At 45.9% G+C, this 16,498-nt stretch overlaps 1 protein-coding gene and 1 long non-coding RNA gene across 2 annotated transcripts in view; one reads left to right on the top strand and one right to left on the bottom strand.

Moving 5' to 3' along the window:
- LOC138489293 (uncharacterized) overlaps positions 1-5,301 on the top strand; it is a 29,908-nt gene extending 24,607 nt beyond the window's left edge. Inside the window, exon 2 of the long non-coding RNA XR_011274771.1 lies at positions 1,454-5,301. This is a non-coding gene — a long non-coding RNA (uncharacterized lncRNA). The remainder of the gene's footprint in view (positions 1-1,453) is intronic.
- The window catches only part of LOC138489292 (zinc finger protein 850-like), a 310,550-nt gene that overhangs the window by 213,210 nt on the left and 80,842 nt on the right, over positions 1-16,498 (bottom strand). The window lies entirely within an intron of this gene.

Genomic DNA, 16,498 nt, shown 5'->3' with positions numbered 1-16,498 from the left:
ATGAATATAAACAACGTCTCCATGGAATGGCTAGCATATGCAGACGATACTGTATTGTTCGACTTAACTCCAGTGGGACTACAGAGATCCATCGATGCTCAACATCTTTATGTGAAGGAAAACAATATGACAATTAAAATAAACAAGACCAAAAGTATGATTTAGGCTAGCTTGAATTATTATGCTGATATGTGTATCCCTCGCATATGGAGGATATGGTGTGTAGCCAAAACATGTATAGCCAACAATGGAGGCTCCAATGTAAATGCATTATTGGAGGTATATAGGGTGAGTATCGTGCCCGGTTTATTGTACGGGTTAGAATCCTTGCCTTCTACCTACATTCAGTGGCTTAAACAAATAGAAGATAAAAGCAACTCCAGTAGAGGCACTTAGACGAGAATATGTAGTCACATCCCTTAACACAAGCTGGGCCGTCCAAAGAGTGATACTCTGACTGAACATGTCCGCTGGTAAAGTGAAGACAGATGAATTAAACAGCATAAAAGTCTGCCTATAACAGTGCATACCTGGCAGAACTCCGAGCCTTCACAGTAGACTAATGAGCTTATGGGTATCTGGCAAGGCCTCCTATGCGAAGATTGGATATGTCGATTATGTGGGGACGCAATCGAAACAAGCAGGCCCGTCTTAACGGATCGTCCCAAAAAGATAACCTTTTATGAAAAAGGATATAGGAACAATTGCTGGAGTCTTAGACTTATTAACTCTGATCTATTTTGGAATACTTTGTTTAGAGCAGACTCAGTGGCTATATCAGCAGCTGCCTTTCATTTATGGGAAGAATTTGAAAAATGTGTTGAAGGTGCAGGAAAGACTGAAAAATTAATGATAATATGCCTGCCTTCATTATGCATTTGTATTGCAATTTTAGGAATTAGTAGTATGTGTATGAAAGGCAGAAAGAATTAATGATAATTCATGATAATATTCCTGGTTATAATTATGACTTCTTGAATTTTAAATGTGCATTTTTTATGAAATATGTGAACAAATATGCAATGTATAAGAATAGTGTATTTATTGTGTGTTTAAAGCTTGTTTAATAGCCAAATGACACAATAAAGAATTAAAAAAAGTGAGCTACTCATTAATAGTTCTATTTTTCCCCAATGAATTTCACGTTTTAGAAGAATACTGCATCAAACAGTTAAAGTGAAATTCATACCCAAGTCTCATCTATTCCTGTGTGGGGCAAATGTGAATAGATTTGTGCTAAATATTGTGCCTATAAGTCTGTCTAGGATTCTCTCATCGAGTGCAATTTTTCCTGTCTCCCTCCTGATTGGTGAAGGCTCACAAGTGTGGCTTTTCACAGGATCACACAGAGAGTTTGTGAGCCGGGAAGATTAATAGCTCTGCACTCGCTCTATTGTTTTTTTGGCTATACGAGACATACAATAATAAAGTGTACCTCTGCTTCTTTCAACAGAGAATGAACAGCCATCAAAGGATGCATGCTGGGGAGAAGTCCTACGAGTGCATGGAATGCAATATGCTCTTTAGTTGGGCGTCACACCTGAAAATACACCAGAGAACTCACACAGGTGAAAGGCCTTTCAAGTGCTTGAAGTGTGAGAAAAGCTTCATTCAGAGCTCCCACCTGGGGACACATCAGAAGATCCATACCGGGGAGCGACCATACCAGTGTACAGATTGTGAGAAATGCTCCATACTGGAGAGAGACCATACCAATGCTCAGTGTGTAAGAAAAGCTACTCTCAGAGATCACATCTGCAGAATCATCAGAAGATCCATACTTGGGAGCGACCCTACCAGTGTAGAGTGTGAGAAAAGCTTCACTCAGAGCTCACACCTGCAGAAGCATCAGAGCATCCATACTTGGGGGGGGGGCATACCAATGCTCAGAGTGTGTGAAAAGCTTCACTCGGAGCACAGATCTTGTCAAGCATCAGATGATCCATACTGGGGAGCGGCCATACTGGTCTACAGAGTGTGATAGAAGTTTCACTCAGAGCTCATGTCTGTACCTGCATCAGAAGATCCATACTGGGGGGAGACCCTACCAGTGTACACAGTGTGAGAAAAGCTTCATTGAGAGATCAAAACTGCACCTGCATCAAAAGATCCATACTGGGGTGTGGCCATACCAGTGTACAGAGTGTGATAAAAGCTTCACTGGGAGATCAAATCTGCACCTGCATCAAAAGATCCATACTGGAAAGTGACCCTACCAGTGTACAGAATGTGGGAGAAGTTTCACTCAGAGCTCACAAATACAGCAGCATCAGAAGATCCATACTGGGGTGCGACCCTACCAGTGTACAGAGTGTGGGAGAAGTTTCACTCAGAGCTCACACCTGCAGAAGCATCAGAAGATCCATACTGGGGTGCGACCCTACCAGTGATCATAGTGTGAGAAAAGCTTCACTCATAAGTCAGTCCTGTACACACACTCAAGAATCCATACAGGGTAGAAGCCCTATCAATGCACAAAGTGTAAGAAAAGCTTCAGTGACCCCTCACACCTTCAGAACCATCAAAGGATCCATACTGGATAGAAGCCCTGTGTGTGCACAGAATGTAATAGAAGCTTCTGTGACCAATCAACTCTGAGACACTATCAAAGGATTCATACAGGGCAGAAGCCCTATAGCTTCACAGAATGTGGAAAACACTTTACTCATGTATCAAGCATGATGACACATAAGACATCCCAGACAGGATTGAGACCCTACCAATGTACAGAGTGTGAGCAAACGTTTGTTTTGTTTGTTTATTTTATTTAGTTTAGCGCTCCAGGCCCAGGGGTAAATGGGCGCTTAAGGACAAGTTACATAGTTACAGTATAAAAGCAGTTATACAATTGTGGCGGAAATATGCCATATATGGTATGTATAGGCAGGTAGTAGGAAACAATTCAGAATATGTACAATATATACAGTTAGTACTGAGCTTAGTCTATCTGAGGATTGCCTTCTCCAGAAGCCAGCTAATGACTAGTTTTCTGAACAATTGGAAAGATTTGGTCAGTTTATTATTCAGTGGCAGGGTGTTCCAGAGTTGAGGGTCGAGGACAGTGAAGCTCGAGCCCCCCGCTCTTTTGGCGGTAAATCTGGGCACAATGTGGCTGAGAGTATTGGATGATCTGGTGATTCTTGTGTTTGGTTTAAGAGTAAGTCTGTTGGTACGGTACTGGGGGGCTAGGTGGTTTAAGGCTTTGTAGGTGAGGCAGAGGGTTTTAAGGTCGATTATTATTATTATTATTTTTTTTTTTGAATGGATAACCATTTGCAAAATATTCTTATGTGGGAGATGTGCTCTCTCCTTGGAATATTTAATGCTGCTCTCAGCGCATTATTTTGGAGGACCTGAAGTTTCTTAACTATAACTTGGTTGGCACCAAGGTAGAGATAGTTGCAGTAGTCAAGCTTCGATTGTATGAGGGCTCTCGCTAGAATGAGGCAGCTGTTTGTAGCTAGAAAAGGTCTACAGGCCCTGATTAGTTTTCCCCTGTATGCGGTGGCTGAGGCAGTCATATTAACTTGTTTGGAGAGGTTGGTATTGGTGTCAAGGTAGAAGCCTAAAGTTTTTACATTATTCACAACTGGAATGATGTTACCATCTATGGTGAAGTTGGAATAGTCGGGGCTGAGTTTCTGTAGATTATTGGGGGACCCGACTAGGAGGAGCTCAGTCTTCTCATCATTCAGGCAAAGGCCGTGTGTGGCCATCCATGCCTGAATGATGGCGAAGATTTTGTGAATCCTGGTGGCGTCGGTGTTGTAGTTGCCAGTGATGGTGAGGAGTATCTGGGTGTCATCGGCATAGTTGGTGTAGGTGACAGCCAGATGGTCCAGTTTATCAAAGAGAGGCTTTGTAAAGATGTTATAGAGGGTGGGGGAGACGCAGGACCCTTGTGGGACACCACATGTGATGGGGATGGGGTCTGCTGCAGCCACAGATGAGAAAACCCTCATGGTTCTGTTGGCTAGGAAGGATTGTATCCATGTGACAGCAGAGGGGGAGAAGTGGGCAGCAGAAGAGAGGTGGTTGCAGAGTATTTTGTGGTCAACCAAGTCAAAGGCTGCTGAGAGGTCTAGGCGGAGTAGGATGGCTGCTTTGTTTTTATCCTTGATGTCATCAATCTGGCTTTTGAGGTCAACAAGGGCAGTTTCTGTTCCGTGTTGAGGGCGAAAGCCAGATTGACGCAGGCCTAGCAGTTGATTGGTCTCCAAGTAACCCTGGATTTGCAGGTAGGCAACTCTGTCGAGGATTTTTAGCAGGAAGGGGACCGTGGTGATAGGCTTGAAATTGGTGGGAATGGCCGGGTCGAGAGATTGTTTTTTTAGGAGAGGGAGAACCCATGATTGTTTTAGGTTATTAGGTACAGAATTAGTCGAGAAGGATTGGTTCAATCAAAGAACATTGCTTTACGGGCATCAGAGGTGCCATACTGGAGAGCGACCACACCAGTGTACAGAGTGTGAGAAGAGTTTTAATCAGAGAACATTGCTTTAAGGGCATCAGAGGTGCCATACTGGAGAGCCACTATTTAATTAACACAATAGAGGGGCCTTATGCAGGAGCTGAATCTGGTGTCTTGGAACACAGCTGGCCTGCGCCAACATCTGGAAGACCTTGATTGGGTTGACTTCATTAACTCTTTAGACTTAATAATAGAAGCATGGACCTGTATCCCTCTATATTTGGATGGTTTTTTGTGGGTTAGCGTAACATTGGATGTATTGATACAGGTTTGCCAGATATACAAGGCCTATTTATTTAAATCCCATGAGGGGATCCTTTTTTGCTATTCAATGTGTATAAGAGTAACATACCCTGTGACTTATTTGATAGCCAATTGGGTTGGTGATACATTAAACAAAAATATGTTAATTGTGGAAGATCTAAACCTTCTGTATGAACCCTTACATGAAATTGTCGTTCTATTGAGGAGAACTTAGTTTGGGGCTCTCCTCCCCTAACTCCACCAAAGCTAAGGAAATCCTAGAATTTGCCTTACAGACTGCCCAGCTTGTTATCATTTGGGTATTAGGGCATGTAATGGGTGACTAAACAGCGATGTACCACCTGAGCCTACTTACCATAATGCCAGGACTTTTAGCGATATTGATTATATACTAATTGGTGTAAGAAACTGGAAGCCTGCAAAGTCATTAGATGTTGTCCAAAGAACTGAAAGTGTTCACTACCCCCTGACTATAACTCTAGCCAAAGACTTGGCAAATGTATATTGTTTGAGAAGTCCCACGTGTTACGTCAATCAATAAATAATAGGCGTTTGAGTTGGGGAGACTGTGACTGCAAGAATATTATTCTGTTGATTTATCATAAATTGATAAATATAGTGTTCATAGGAAAGGGTCATCTAGTCTTGCTCCCTTTTTTACCAAAAATCATAAAGCAGTGTCCTCAATCCAATCAAAGAGGGAGTCCTGATTTGACAAGAATTGCATGAAGCAAATAAATGAACCTAAGCCAATCAGAGCTGGAGCTATTAGCTCCATGGCTGCCTCCAAAACCCTACCGACTCCGCCCTGGTGAATGGAGCAATCACCGGTCCATTCCAAGGTTGGCGGGACCGGTAATTCCCCATTCACCAGGGCCCTTCCCCATTCCCATTTGAGCCCCATAGGGCTTAATGGGATTGGGGAAGGCGCTAATAACGGTACAGCAGAGTCCCTTTGTGGGTCCCGTCCTTAATGCCTGGAAAAACCAGGCGTTAAGGCAGGATCTGCAAAGGGAACTCGTAGTAGGGCGGTAAGGGATTACTGGCACCGGTGCCCTTACCGGTGCCAGTAATCCATTATCGCCCACCTCGTAATGAGGCCCATGGACTCTGTTGGGCACTGGATCCTAGCTCCCTTAGGCTGTGGCATCCCTCCTGCTGGCTAAGACATGGACTATGCTGGGCACTGCATCCTAGCTCCCTTGGGCTGTGGCATCCCTCACTGTTGCTCAATGGCCTGCCCCATCTCTCCATGACTCCTACCCTCTGCATTCCAGACATTGCCCATTGCCCTATCTCTGTTGACTTATGTATCCTTACACAGAAGATCTACCTCTTAATATGATTCCCTCCTCTACGGAGCTCCCACCACACTGCCCACACTTCTGTACTGCCGTGCTGTAATACCTGTGTCATAATATTCGTTTTAGTTGTGCTTTCTCCATGCACTGGTTGTGACTGTTGGTTGAAAAATTGAACTTGGGTATGCTCTCTCCACGCATTGACTGTATCTGTTTGTTTAAAAAATCAATTTTACATGTACTCCCATGCTGCATTTGTTTTTTCCTGCAAGTTAAATTCCTACTTACACCCTTGTCGTTGTTTTGTCCCTGGCCTGTGCTCCCTGTTACCCCCTCACCTTTTTAGCTCCCAGTGTTTCTTCCCTTTCCTATTGTGTTTCCTTGTTCATGTGCGACCCCTGTCAACTCCCTCCCGTGTGCCTGAGCTGCTCAGCCGGGTTAAGTGTAGCACGCCCTGTGTCCCCTCATGGCACTCTCTATCTCTCCTATCTTCTCCAACTATTTCTCTATCTTCTACCCTTCACTGCTCACCAAGTCTGGCAGAAAGAAACTTAAGAAGGACACACTTGGCTCCAGCCCTGGCCTTCCTATCGCTGACACCTATGTCAGTGCTTCAGCCAGAGAGCTGTCACCCACATCCTCCTCGTCGTTCCTTCCCCCGACCTATGGACTCTTCATATGGTTGCTCTGCTCTCTCCCTACTCTTCCTCACACATCAATGGTGGCACTTGCTCAGAGGTCCTTCTTGCCTCCTCCTCGACCTCCAGTGTTATCATTAATGTCTATCGAAATGGATGTCCCTCGCCTTATCAACTTTTCACCTTCCTCCTCACTGAATGCCTTGCCAACTGCACCTTCATCCTCCCTGGCTCCATTGCCTGTGGGGCACACCTTTGCCTTCTTGCCGCCTCTTTGTCACACTGCCTGTCTTACTACTGCTCCTTTGATGTATTCTACTATCCTGGCTCCCTTGCCCACACACTCAGCACTGACCTTGTCAGCCTCGCCCATGCTGGTGCCCTTGCCATGCACTTCTGACGCATCTGGGGTTCCCTTGCCCTCAGCGGCCCCTCCTCCACTGGCTCCCTGGCCATCTACTACTGTCTCAGCTCCCTTGCCTGCCCTCCCTTCGGCCCCTCTGCCTTCTCTGGCATCTATCTCTTTGGCACAAACGCTGCTTACGGTTGGGACTTCCGTCCCCTGCACTCCCCCGTAAGTCCTTCAAAAATAGCAATCTGCTCGACGTTGCCACATTTAACTCTTGCTATGCAGTCAAGCACTCCTCCGACATCTGCCACCTCCTTCAACACCTGCACTTTGATGTTCTTGCGCTCACTGAGACCTGGTTTAAGGACAGCTCTGTCACAAGTTTCGACACACTTCTCTCTGAAGGCTACGAGATCCTCTCTGAGCCCAGGCTCAAGAGGAAGGGGAGTTGCCCTGATCTCTCCAGAATGGATTCCTGTTTCTACCATTCCCATTCAGGCTTGTTCCTTTTTTGAATGCCTGGTATGCAGGCTCTCTTTCTCCCGTCTCTCAATCTGGCCACCTTCTATCGGCCACTGAGACACTCCACCCTCTTCCTCTCGGAATGGTCTGACCTGACATCCTCTCTCTTATCCTCTGCCTCTCAACTCCTCCTGCTTGGGAATGTGAACATCCATGTTGATTCTCTTGACTCTTCAGGAGCTTTACGCAACCTATGTGACTAACTCTCTCTCTCTCTCCATTCTGCCCTCTCGTCCGACACACACTGCTGGCCACACCTTGGATGCTCTCATCTCCACAGACCTTCCTCTCTCTATCCCTCTCATTACTCCACTTTCATGGACTGATCACTCTCTTCTCTCCTCTCACTTGAAGCTCTCTTCTCCTTTAGCACTGGCACACCCTGCACTGCCTCCCACCTACAATGTCTTCCGACCCATGAAAAAAGTGTCAGGGGTTGCCTTTGCCTCCACCTACTCCCCTCCTTCTACTTTTGTGGCTGACTTCCACCCTGACACAGCCCTCTCCAACTTTCACCTTTCTATCACCATTACGCTTCACATCCTTTCCCCTATCATGAGGGTCCGACTGAAGCCTCCCAAAAAATGCAACACTTGGTACGACTCTGATCTAGCTGACCTTAAACGCAAGTGCAGGGCAGCAGAACTGAAATGGGGATCTTCATGTGCACCCTCTGACAAGCTGGGCTGCCACCTTCTGCAAAGGCAATAATGACTCCGGCGCAAGAAAAGAGTCCATATTCAAGCCGTCATCTCTGCGGTTTTCAACAATACGGTCGAACTTTTGAAAGTCTGTAAGGAGCTGGCCAACTCTACTGTAGCCTCATCCTCTATTGCACTCACCCAGGCGCTTTGTGGGGCACTGGCTTCACACTTCACAGCCAAAACACAGAACATCCTGTCCTCTCTATCCTCCGCACCCACTTGTGCACCATCATCTCCTGGGCCCCATTCAGCTGCCCCGCCCACTCCCCCCCCTTCTCTCCTCCCTCTCTCCTGTCACACCTAAGGAGGATTCTAGACAAGTCCAGTCTATGAAAGCCTTCTCCAAACAGGTGGACCCTTGCCCCTCCAAAACCATCAAGGACAACATTGACTCTCTAGCTCCAGCCTTGGCAGAACCCTGCAACCTCTCCTTCGCCACTATAGTCTTCCCCACTTCTCTCAAACACTCTGTTGTGCACCCACTGTTGAAATAACTCTCTGCCAACCCTTCTATTCCGGCTAACTATTGCCCGAGCTCCATCACTCCTTTCCTAGGCAAACTCCTGGAGAAGTTGGCTATCTCTCAGCTTACCCTCCACACTGAATATGTTGGCTGTCTCCATGACCATCAGTCTGGCTTTAGTGCATCCAAAGGCATGGAAACTGCTCTTCTGAACACCCATGAGGACCTGCTCTCAAACCTTGAGCCAACTCTCCTTCTGTCCTCATTCTCCTTGACCTCTCCTCTGCTTTTGATACAGTAAACCACATCATCCTGACCTCCCACCTCTGTGATACCCTGGGCATCAAAGATCAGGCTCCGGCATGGCTTGCATCCTTTCTCTATGACCGTCATTCCCAGGTGGAACTTGGGTCATTCCACTCCACTATTACTCTCTCTGCTTATGGTGTCCCCCAGCGATCTAATCTATCCCCTGATTTTTCAATGTCTACATGGCCCCTTTGGCCCACAAAAATCTCTGGCTTTATCTCCAACTTTCAGTGCTATGCGGATGACACACAGCTCTCTTTCAGGCTACCCTCGGCCTCTTCCTCCTCCTCCTCCTCGCTCATTCCTGACTGTCTGTCTGCAATTCAGTCCTGGTGTGCTGCTAACAACCTTTGCCTTAATGCCAGCAAGACAGATATCGTCCTCATTGGGACCCCTGTTCCCACTATCCCACTCTCACTCTGGCCGACCTCCCTTGGTCCTGTGCCCCCAGCCACCAGTTAGGCAAACACTATGTGGGTCATCTTTGACCCTACTCTCTCCTTCTCTTCTCACATGTCGGACATGTCCAAAAAGTCCCACTACCAGCTGCACCTCCTCAGAGGTATTCTACCCTTTCTCACCTTGCCCCAGAGGTTCATTGTCACCAGAGCCCTGGTTCTCTCCAGACTTTACTACTGCAACAGCCTCTTTCTCTATCTTCCTACTTCTACTTTCCGACCTCTTCAACTTATCCAGAACAGAACCGCAAGACTTATCCTTGGCATCAAGCCCAGGGACTGCATCTCTCTGGCGCTGAGATCTCTCCACTGGCTCCCCGTAGCTGCAAGGATCAAGTTCAAGACCCTGTGCATAGTCCACAAGGCTTTCTGGGAACGGAGCGCTCACTATCTACAATGCTCTCTTCCCAAATAATCTCCTTCTAGAGCCCTCCGCTCAGCCTCCTCCAACTCTCTGTGGGTGAGCCGTTTCTCCAAACAGAGATTTAGGGGTAGATCCCTATCCTCTGCATGTGCCTCTTTCTGGAATTGCCTACCTACCTCTCTCTGTCTTGAGCCGGGCTTCCTCAAGTTCCGGGAAACTCCTCAAGACCTACCTCTTCTCTTCCTCTTTCCCTCTCTCCTGTTAACCTTGTTCTCTTCGCTTGTTTCCCTCTCTCCTTCTCTTCCCCAACCTGCTCAGTTAGCCTAATGGTCGCCTGGTACACCTCCAGAACCTCACAGGTCCCTGGCTCACCCGTCAGTCCTGCACTTGCCTTCGGGCCTCTGCTGGCACTACTGCAATATGCTCCATGATAGGGACAACCACTCTGCACTTAACCCTGGCCCCTACTGGACTGCTTGAAATACTCATGCACAGGCGCATTGATGACCAACCACCAAGCAGTCTGAAATGTCACCAGGCCAGGATTGTAGTTTATTGATTTGTATGTTCCTTCCTTCCTTACACCCCCAAACTTTCTCCTCTCACCCTTTGTCAAGCACTTCACTAGTATATATGCCTCTGGCCTAGTATGCTATTCACTGTTGTAAGATCAATCGAAATCTTCAAGTCCGAAGAATGATAACTGTATTCCCTTGTTCCCCTCCCGCCTTGAAGTGCTTTGCACTTCACTTGTGTATACACACTTTACAAATTTACAATTACAACTAGTTGTAGCACTTGAAATCTGAAATTGTGTGGATAAAGACACAGTAATGCACTAAACCCTTCACTGTTGTTAAGGGTGTTAGACAACCGTGTATTCTAGCCGCCATCTTGTTTAATGTGTTCTTAACTGGGGTGCTGGGTAATATACCACCTCACACACACATCTGACGTCCCCAGCATAGGGTGAAAAGATTCCATTTCAAATGTTTGGTGGTCTCCTCATTTCCTGGACCCCAGATGCCTCATTAAACTTAAAGAGCATTTTGTCAACTAACACAATTAATAAACATCAGACCAAATTGTGAGGTGTGTGGAAAACTCTAGATCTTGTTCCTGCATGAAACTATGTATAGGAGAAACTAGAATCGAGGAAGTCCCTTTCTTTGATTACATCGCAATCAGGTTTGGGTGAAACATGAATTAGCAAAACCATATTGCTAAATCCAACCTGATCCTAAGGAGAAGGAGCCGTGCAATCTTGACCTATTCCAAATCTTTTGGTAACAATATTCTCCTCTCGGCTTTGATAATCTATCAAATGCAGACCCTACAAGCGGCGATGCTCGGTGCCGAATTGTGGGGCACTGCAACATCTCTACACTGAGCGTAATTGAATAAAACAGAAGCTCACAGTCATCGTTCCACAGCACACCAAATAGTCCAGTATATCTAGAACTTGGGCTAACATCTATTTACATTAATATCAAATTGAAACCATTACTCTATTGGGTACGCTTTTGGTCTGGCAATCCACTTTGGATTAAATATAGGGAAGCCCTGTTAGATCTGCTGGGGCACCAACATGCAAGTTCCCTCCCATGGTGTAAACACCTAAAGGATCACTTACATCGGGTACATATGGGGGAGTTCTGGTTAAATCCCTCTGTGATTACCCTGAAAAGTAGATGAACTGTCATCAAAGCACATGTAGAGTGGTCCATGGTGAAGAACATCAACAAGTATTTTGCACTGTAAACAGACAATTCTAACTTGGATATCAAACAAGCATATCTGTGCTCGATTAACAATCCATTAAAAAGGTCCTTATACATAAAATTGCGATTGGGCACTTTGCCAATCACATCGTTTATGTCTTGTTGGAATAAGGACCAGTCAGATCAATGTCCATCTTGTTCTGAAGTGATTGAAAGCTTACAACATTTTCTACATGTTTCCCTGTTCCTCTTAAACCATCAAGGACCACATTGACACCTTTGCTCCGGCCCTTGCTGATTTCTGCAACCACTCATTTGCCTCAGGATCCTTCCCCTCCTCTCTGAAGCACTCCCTCAAGAAACCCACAGCTGATCCTTCTTGTCCAGCTAACTATCGCCCAATTTCCATTACTCCCTTTTTGGGCAAACTCCTAGAAAAGTTGGCCATCTCTCAGCTTAAACTTCATTCCAATTCTCTTGGCTGTCTCCATGACCACCAGTCTGGCTTCAGAGCTGCCAGAAGCACGGAAACTGCTCTCCTGAACATCTGTGAAGATCTGCTCTCCAAACTTGACTCTAACATTCCCTCTGTCCTCATCCTCCTCGATCTCTCTTCTGCCTTCGACACGGTCAAATATGGACAAGGAACATTTTATAAATAGCCTACTATTCCTCACCGCAGGTGCAGAAAAATTGATTTATGCCCATGAAAAGGAGACGGCAAGATAACATGAGAAATGTGTAGTGTGTCCCACTCTTGGACCCCCGTAATGTTCCCTTGTGCCTCCCACCCTTCTCACACACATGTGTTGCCTGTTTTGCTTGATTCATCTTCCCTGCTCCTCCTCCCTCACCCTCCAGCCTACTTCTGCAGGAGTCTGTCCTGATACATTCTGGTTTCACCATCACCGTCTTGTGGCCAATGCTGGATTTGACTTTTATGGACTTCATTGATCACGGTGCGTCACCCTTTCTCAACTCTCATGCTGGACTTCCTTTGCATCTTGTACTCATGGTGGCCCTGAATCATGCTGTTCCCATCTTCATCTTGTATCCTGTCTTGCAACATTATGTTACTACTCACTTCTGCAATTGTATTCACTCTCCCTCTTGCTTCTCCACTCTTTTGACTGCTAACTCTTTGTTCTCTCCTCTTCTCCCTTGCTCCCTTTTCCTATCTCCTCCCCTCCTCCCCTTACATTCTTCTATGCATTTACTCTATCAGAATTATCCTTGGACCTAGTATGATAGCAAGCTCGTCTGTATCCTCCCTTCTCCCCTTACTTGTTTTTTTCCTCCCTTCCCCCTCCAGCACTATCTCAAATGTTGTCAGGCCTAGTACGATAGTCGCTTGTTTTGCTCCTCCCCTCCCTTTCTGCACCCCTCTCCCTCACCTTTTGTTTTTCTATGGCTCTGCCAGAAATGTCGTCAGGCCTAGTACGGTAGTCGCCTGTCTTTTTCCATTATCTTCCCACTCTCCCCCTCCCTTCCTTATCTATGTCTTAGCTCTTGCACTATTTGAAATGTTGTCAATTTCACATCCTTACTGTTCATGGCCTGTAAGAATGTCATTGTATTTTCCCTTGTTCCCTCCCTTGCCTTGAAGCGCTTTGAAATTGTCTATAGGTGCTATATAAATAAACTATCATATCATATCATACCATACTATAGAGCACAAGCAGTGCTGTAAATCCTGTGTGCCCACGATCCCAATAGACCCCCAGTTGTTCCTCTATGGGGAGCAGGTGTTATGATGAGTGGCCAGGATTAAAAACTACACATTTCGATTGCCTACTGAATATCTGTCAGATCAGCGGTGCACAAGGAAGTGGCACCAGGAACTGTCATAACAAAACAGCTAGATTAGATGTAGTAATAACCCAAACAGACAAGGTGATCCTACAAGGAATAGATGAGGATGGTATTAAATGGCACACTGTCTCCTGTGTTGACCCCACCCAATGCTTGACTGATTTGACCGATAAACAACTTTTTAATGACAAGGACATAAGGGATTTGGTGTTTGAGATTAGCATACCCTGTCACTTGTGCATACCGCATAGGGAGGGCCCACAACTTGCTTTTCTTCCGAGAGATATATCGATGCATCTGCAGGAAGATTTGCAGAAGGTACCAACCGAGATATGGACCAGCTGGCCAAACGATGTAGGACTACTAAAGTGAATAGGGGCAGTACGTATGAAACTGAAGGAGGGGACCATGTTGCGCCGGGTCATGCGGTACCCCTTATCCAGAGAGACAGACGAGGAGATATATGACACCTCGTTAGCACTCTTCCAACAGGGCATAATAGGTTATTCAGATTCCCTGTGTAACATGATTGTGCACCCTGTGAAAAAAGCGAAAGGAGGCGCTTGGAGGATAGTGCAGGATCTCCACCCACTGAATGACATCATGGAGGTGGAGTTTCAGGTGTTACCCAAACCCGCTACCATTTTGTTCAACGGTCCCACGGAGACGACATGCTTACAGTGAATGACCTCAAAAATGCATTCTTTTCCATCCCATTACACACATATTGTCAGTACCTCACTGCATTTACTTACCGCATTCAGTGATTTGAGCACACTACACATCCACAGGGGTACTGTGAATCCCCAAGCATATTTAACAGAGTATTGCAGACTGACGTGGGAAATGTACAGACACAGAGCACAATCATACAACATGTGGATGATCTGGAGTGTAGCTCAGCAGAAGAGCAATGCAGGGAGGATCCATTAACACTGTTGATATTATTGGCTGATAAAGGGTACAAAGTGGATAAAGACAAGCTGCAATATTGTCAGAAGGAGTTGGTTTACTTAGGGCAGATACTGTCATCAGAAGGGAGGAGACTAACACCTGAAAGGGCATCAGCAGTGTGCAGTACTCCCAAGCCAAACAAAGTGAAAGAAATGCAGCAGTTCCTAGGTCTGTGTAATTACTGCCGGTCCTGGATTTAAAATTTCTATAGCTACACCAAACCATTGCTGCAGGGGCTCAAGTCAGAACCGAAGGTGAATGGCCCCATTAACTGGATGGCAGAAATTATAGATTTGTTCAGAGAACTGAAAAATGCATTAACGCATGCACCAGTACTAACCACACCAGATTACAACAAAGAATTGTTCCTATTTTCCCATTCAAATGGAAACGTGAAGACAGCTGTCCTTACTTAGAAAAAGCCCTAAGGGCACAAACCACTGGATTGGTGCATTGGTATTTTGTACACAATGATGCAGGCCCATTTTCCTTGTGAGCAAGAGCTTGCAAGTGCTTGCAGCATCTGCTTTCGCATTGAAACGTCAGCTGCCATCACAATGGGGTGTCCGGTGACGGTCTATGTAGAGCACCCAATTTTGGACAAATCCAAATCTACGCTCACCACCCAATAAGCACCAGGGTACAAAGTTATACATACAAACCTAGCAGTGTGTGTTTTGAGGTCATGTTGTCAACCCTGCGACTTTGTCGCCCATCCAGTACAGAAGGTTAAGTTCATGATTCGTCCCGGGAGGATAGCTCAGCGGCAACGTGCTCGCCTTGGAAACAAGACGACATGAAGCAACACAGGTTCGATCCCCGGGTCCGCGCTTAGAAACCTCTGGGTATTTAAGTGCGTTATAAATATGCAACTAAGACAAACAACTACGCAACTAATACAAACAATTCCTTCACAGCGCCTCAATGCCCGTGGGCTGTGTGAGCGCTTTAAAAATGCAAAAATAACTTGATTGCAAGACGTACGAAGAAGGACTGAAGGCCACAGTGAGAGAAGAGGCACTTGAAGTGGGAGAGATATATATCTTTGATGATTTGTCGACAATAGACCAGAACACAGGATGTCATCAGACAGGGTCAGAAGTGGTGTGCTTTGAGGGGGAGGATTTTGAGGTGGCCATCACATTATTCAGCACAAGTAGCTTAATTGGTGGAATTGATCTCTGCAGTAGGGATGTGTAAGGGCTGCTGCGCCATCATTGTGGAAGAGGATGTTTTTCAGGAAAAATGACAGGGCACCAGTGCAGCATGCACATTTGTTTTCCTGATTGACATAGGTATTACAGTTACCATCAGTTCTAGCGGTGGCCAAGTGTGCCGCCCACACGGGGGTACAAACATTGTGTCGTGTGGCAATGAAGCTGAAAACACACATGGCAGCTAAACGAGCGGCTTCTCTGACACACATTACAGATCAGCTGCCCATATTCACCTGCGTGAAACAGCAGCAGGTGCAATTAGCAGACTGCTATAACACCCTGCCAATTACACAGATAACAGAGCTACATGAACAGGAGTTATGGGAGAAGCAACAGTGTCCTTTGTCCCCCACCAATTTTCTTTGGTGTCAAAACATTTCTGGGAAGCCAGTGATGCCAGTAGAGTTACTTATTATTGCACTCGATCAGTTACATCACCCAGCACACACATCACAAGAAAGCATTGCAGCTGATCTCCAAGCAGAGTGGTGCATCCCCAACTTGAATGAGCACATGGTTGAATTAATTGCTAATTGTATGACATGTCAGTGGTTTACTGGAGGGCATACACTAAAGACTATCAAAACAATATTACCTTGCCCCTCTGGGCCTTTCCGCCATTTGCATATTGATATGCAAAACAAGTGTTCAAACGATCACTATAAAATTGTTGTGGCGAGTCCATTTTCACGTTAGCTTGAGGCAGGCCCATGTATCCATTGTGAAGCAAACTCAGCAGCTAAATTGCTCGTACATGAGGATTTCCCATAGTGGTGAGAATGCAAAGTATTAAGGTCAGACAATGTCCCGCACTTCTCCAATTAGTTATTCAGGGAGATACGTTCCCTATTAGGCATCAAGCACAAGTGCTGTTCTATATACCACCCTCAAGCCAACTGTTTAGTGGAACACCTGAATGGCCTACTGAAGGAGCGCCTTTCAAAGCTGTGT

This window comes from Ambystoma mexicanum, chromosome 9, assembly GCF_040938575.1.
Source record: "Ambystoma mexicanum isolate Mex_15411 chromosome 9, UKY_AmexF1_1, whole genome shotgun sequence".
NCBI classification, from domain to species: Eukaryota; Metazoa; Chordata; class Amphibia; order Caudata; family Ambystomatidae; genus Ambystoma; species Ambystoma mexicanum.
Note: the sequence above shows the minus strand (reverse complement) of the source record. Positions and strands in the feature narration are given on the sequence as shown.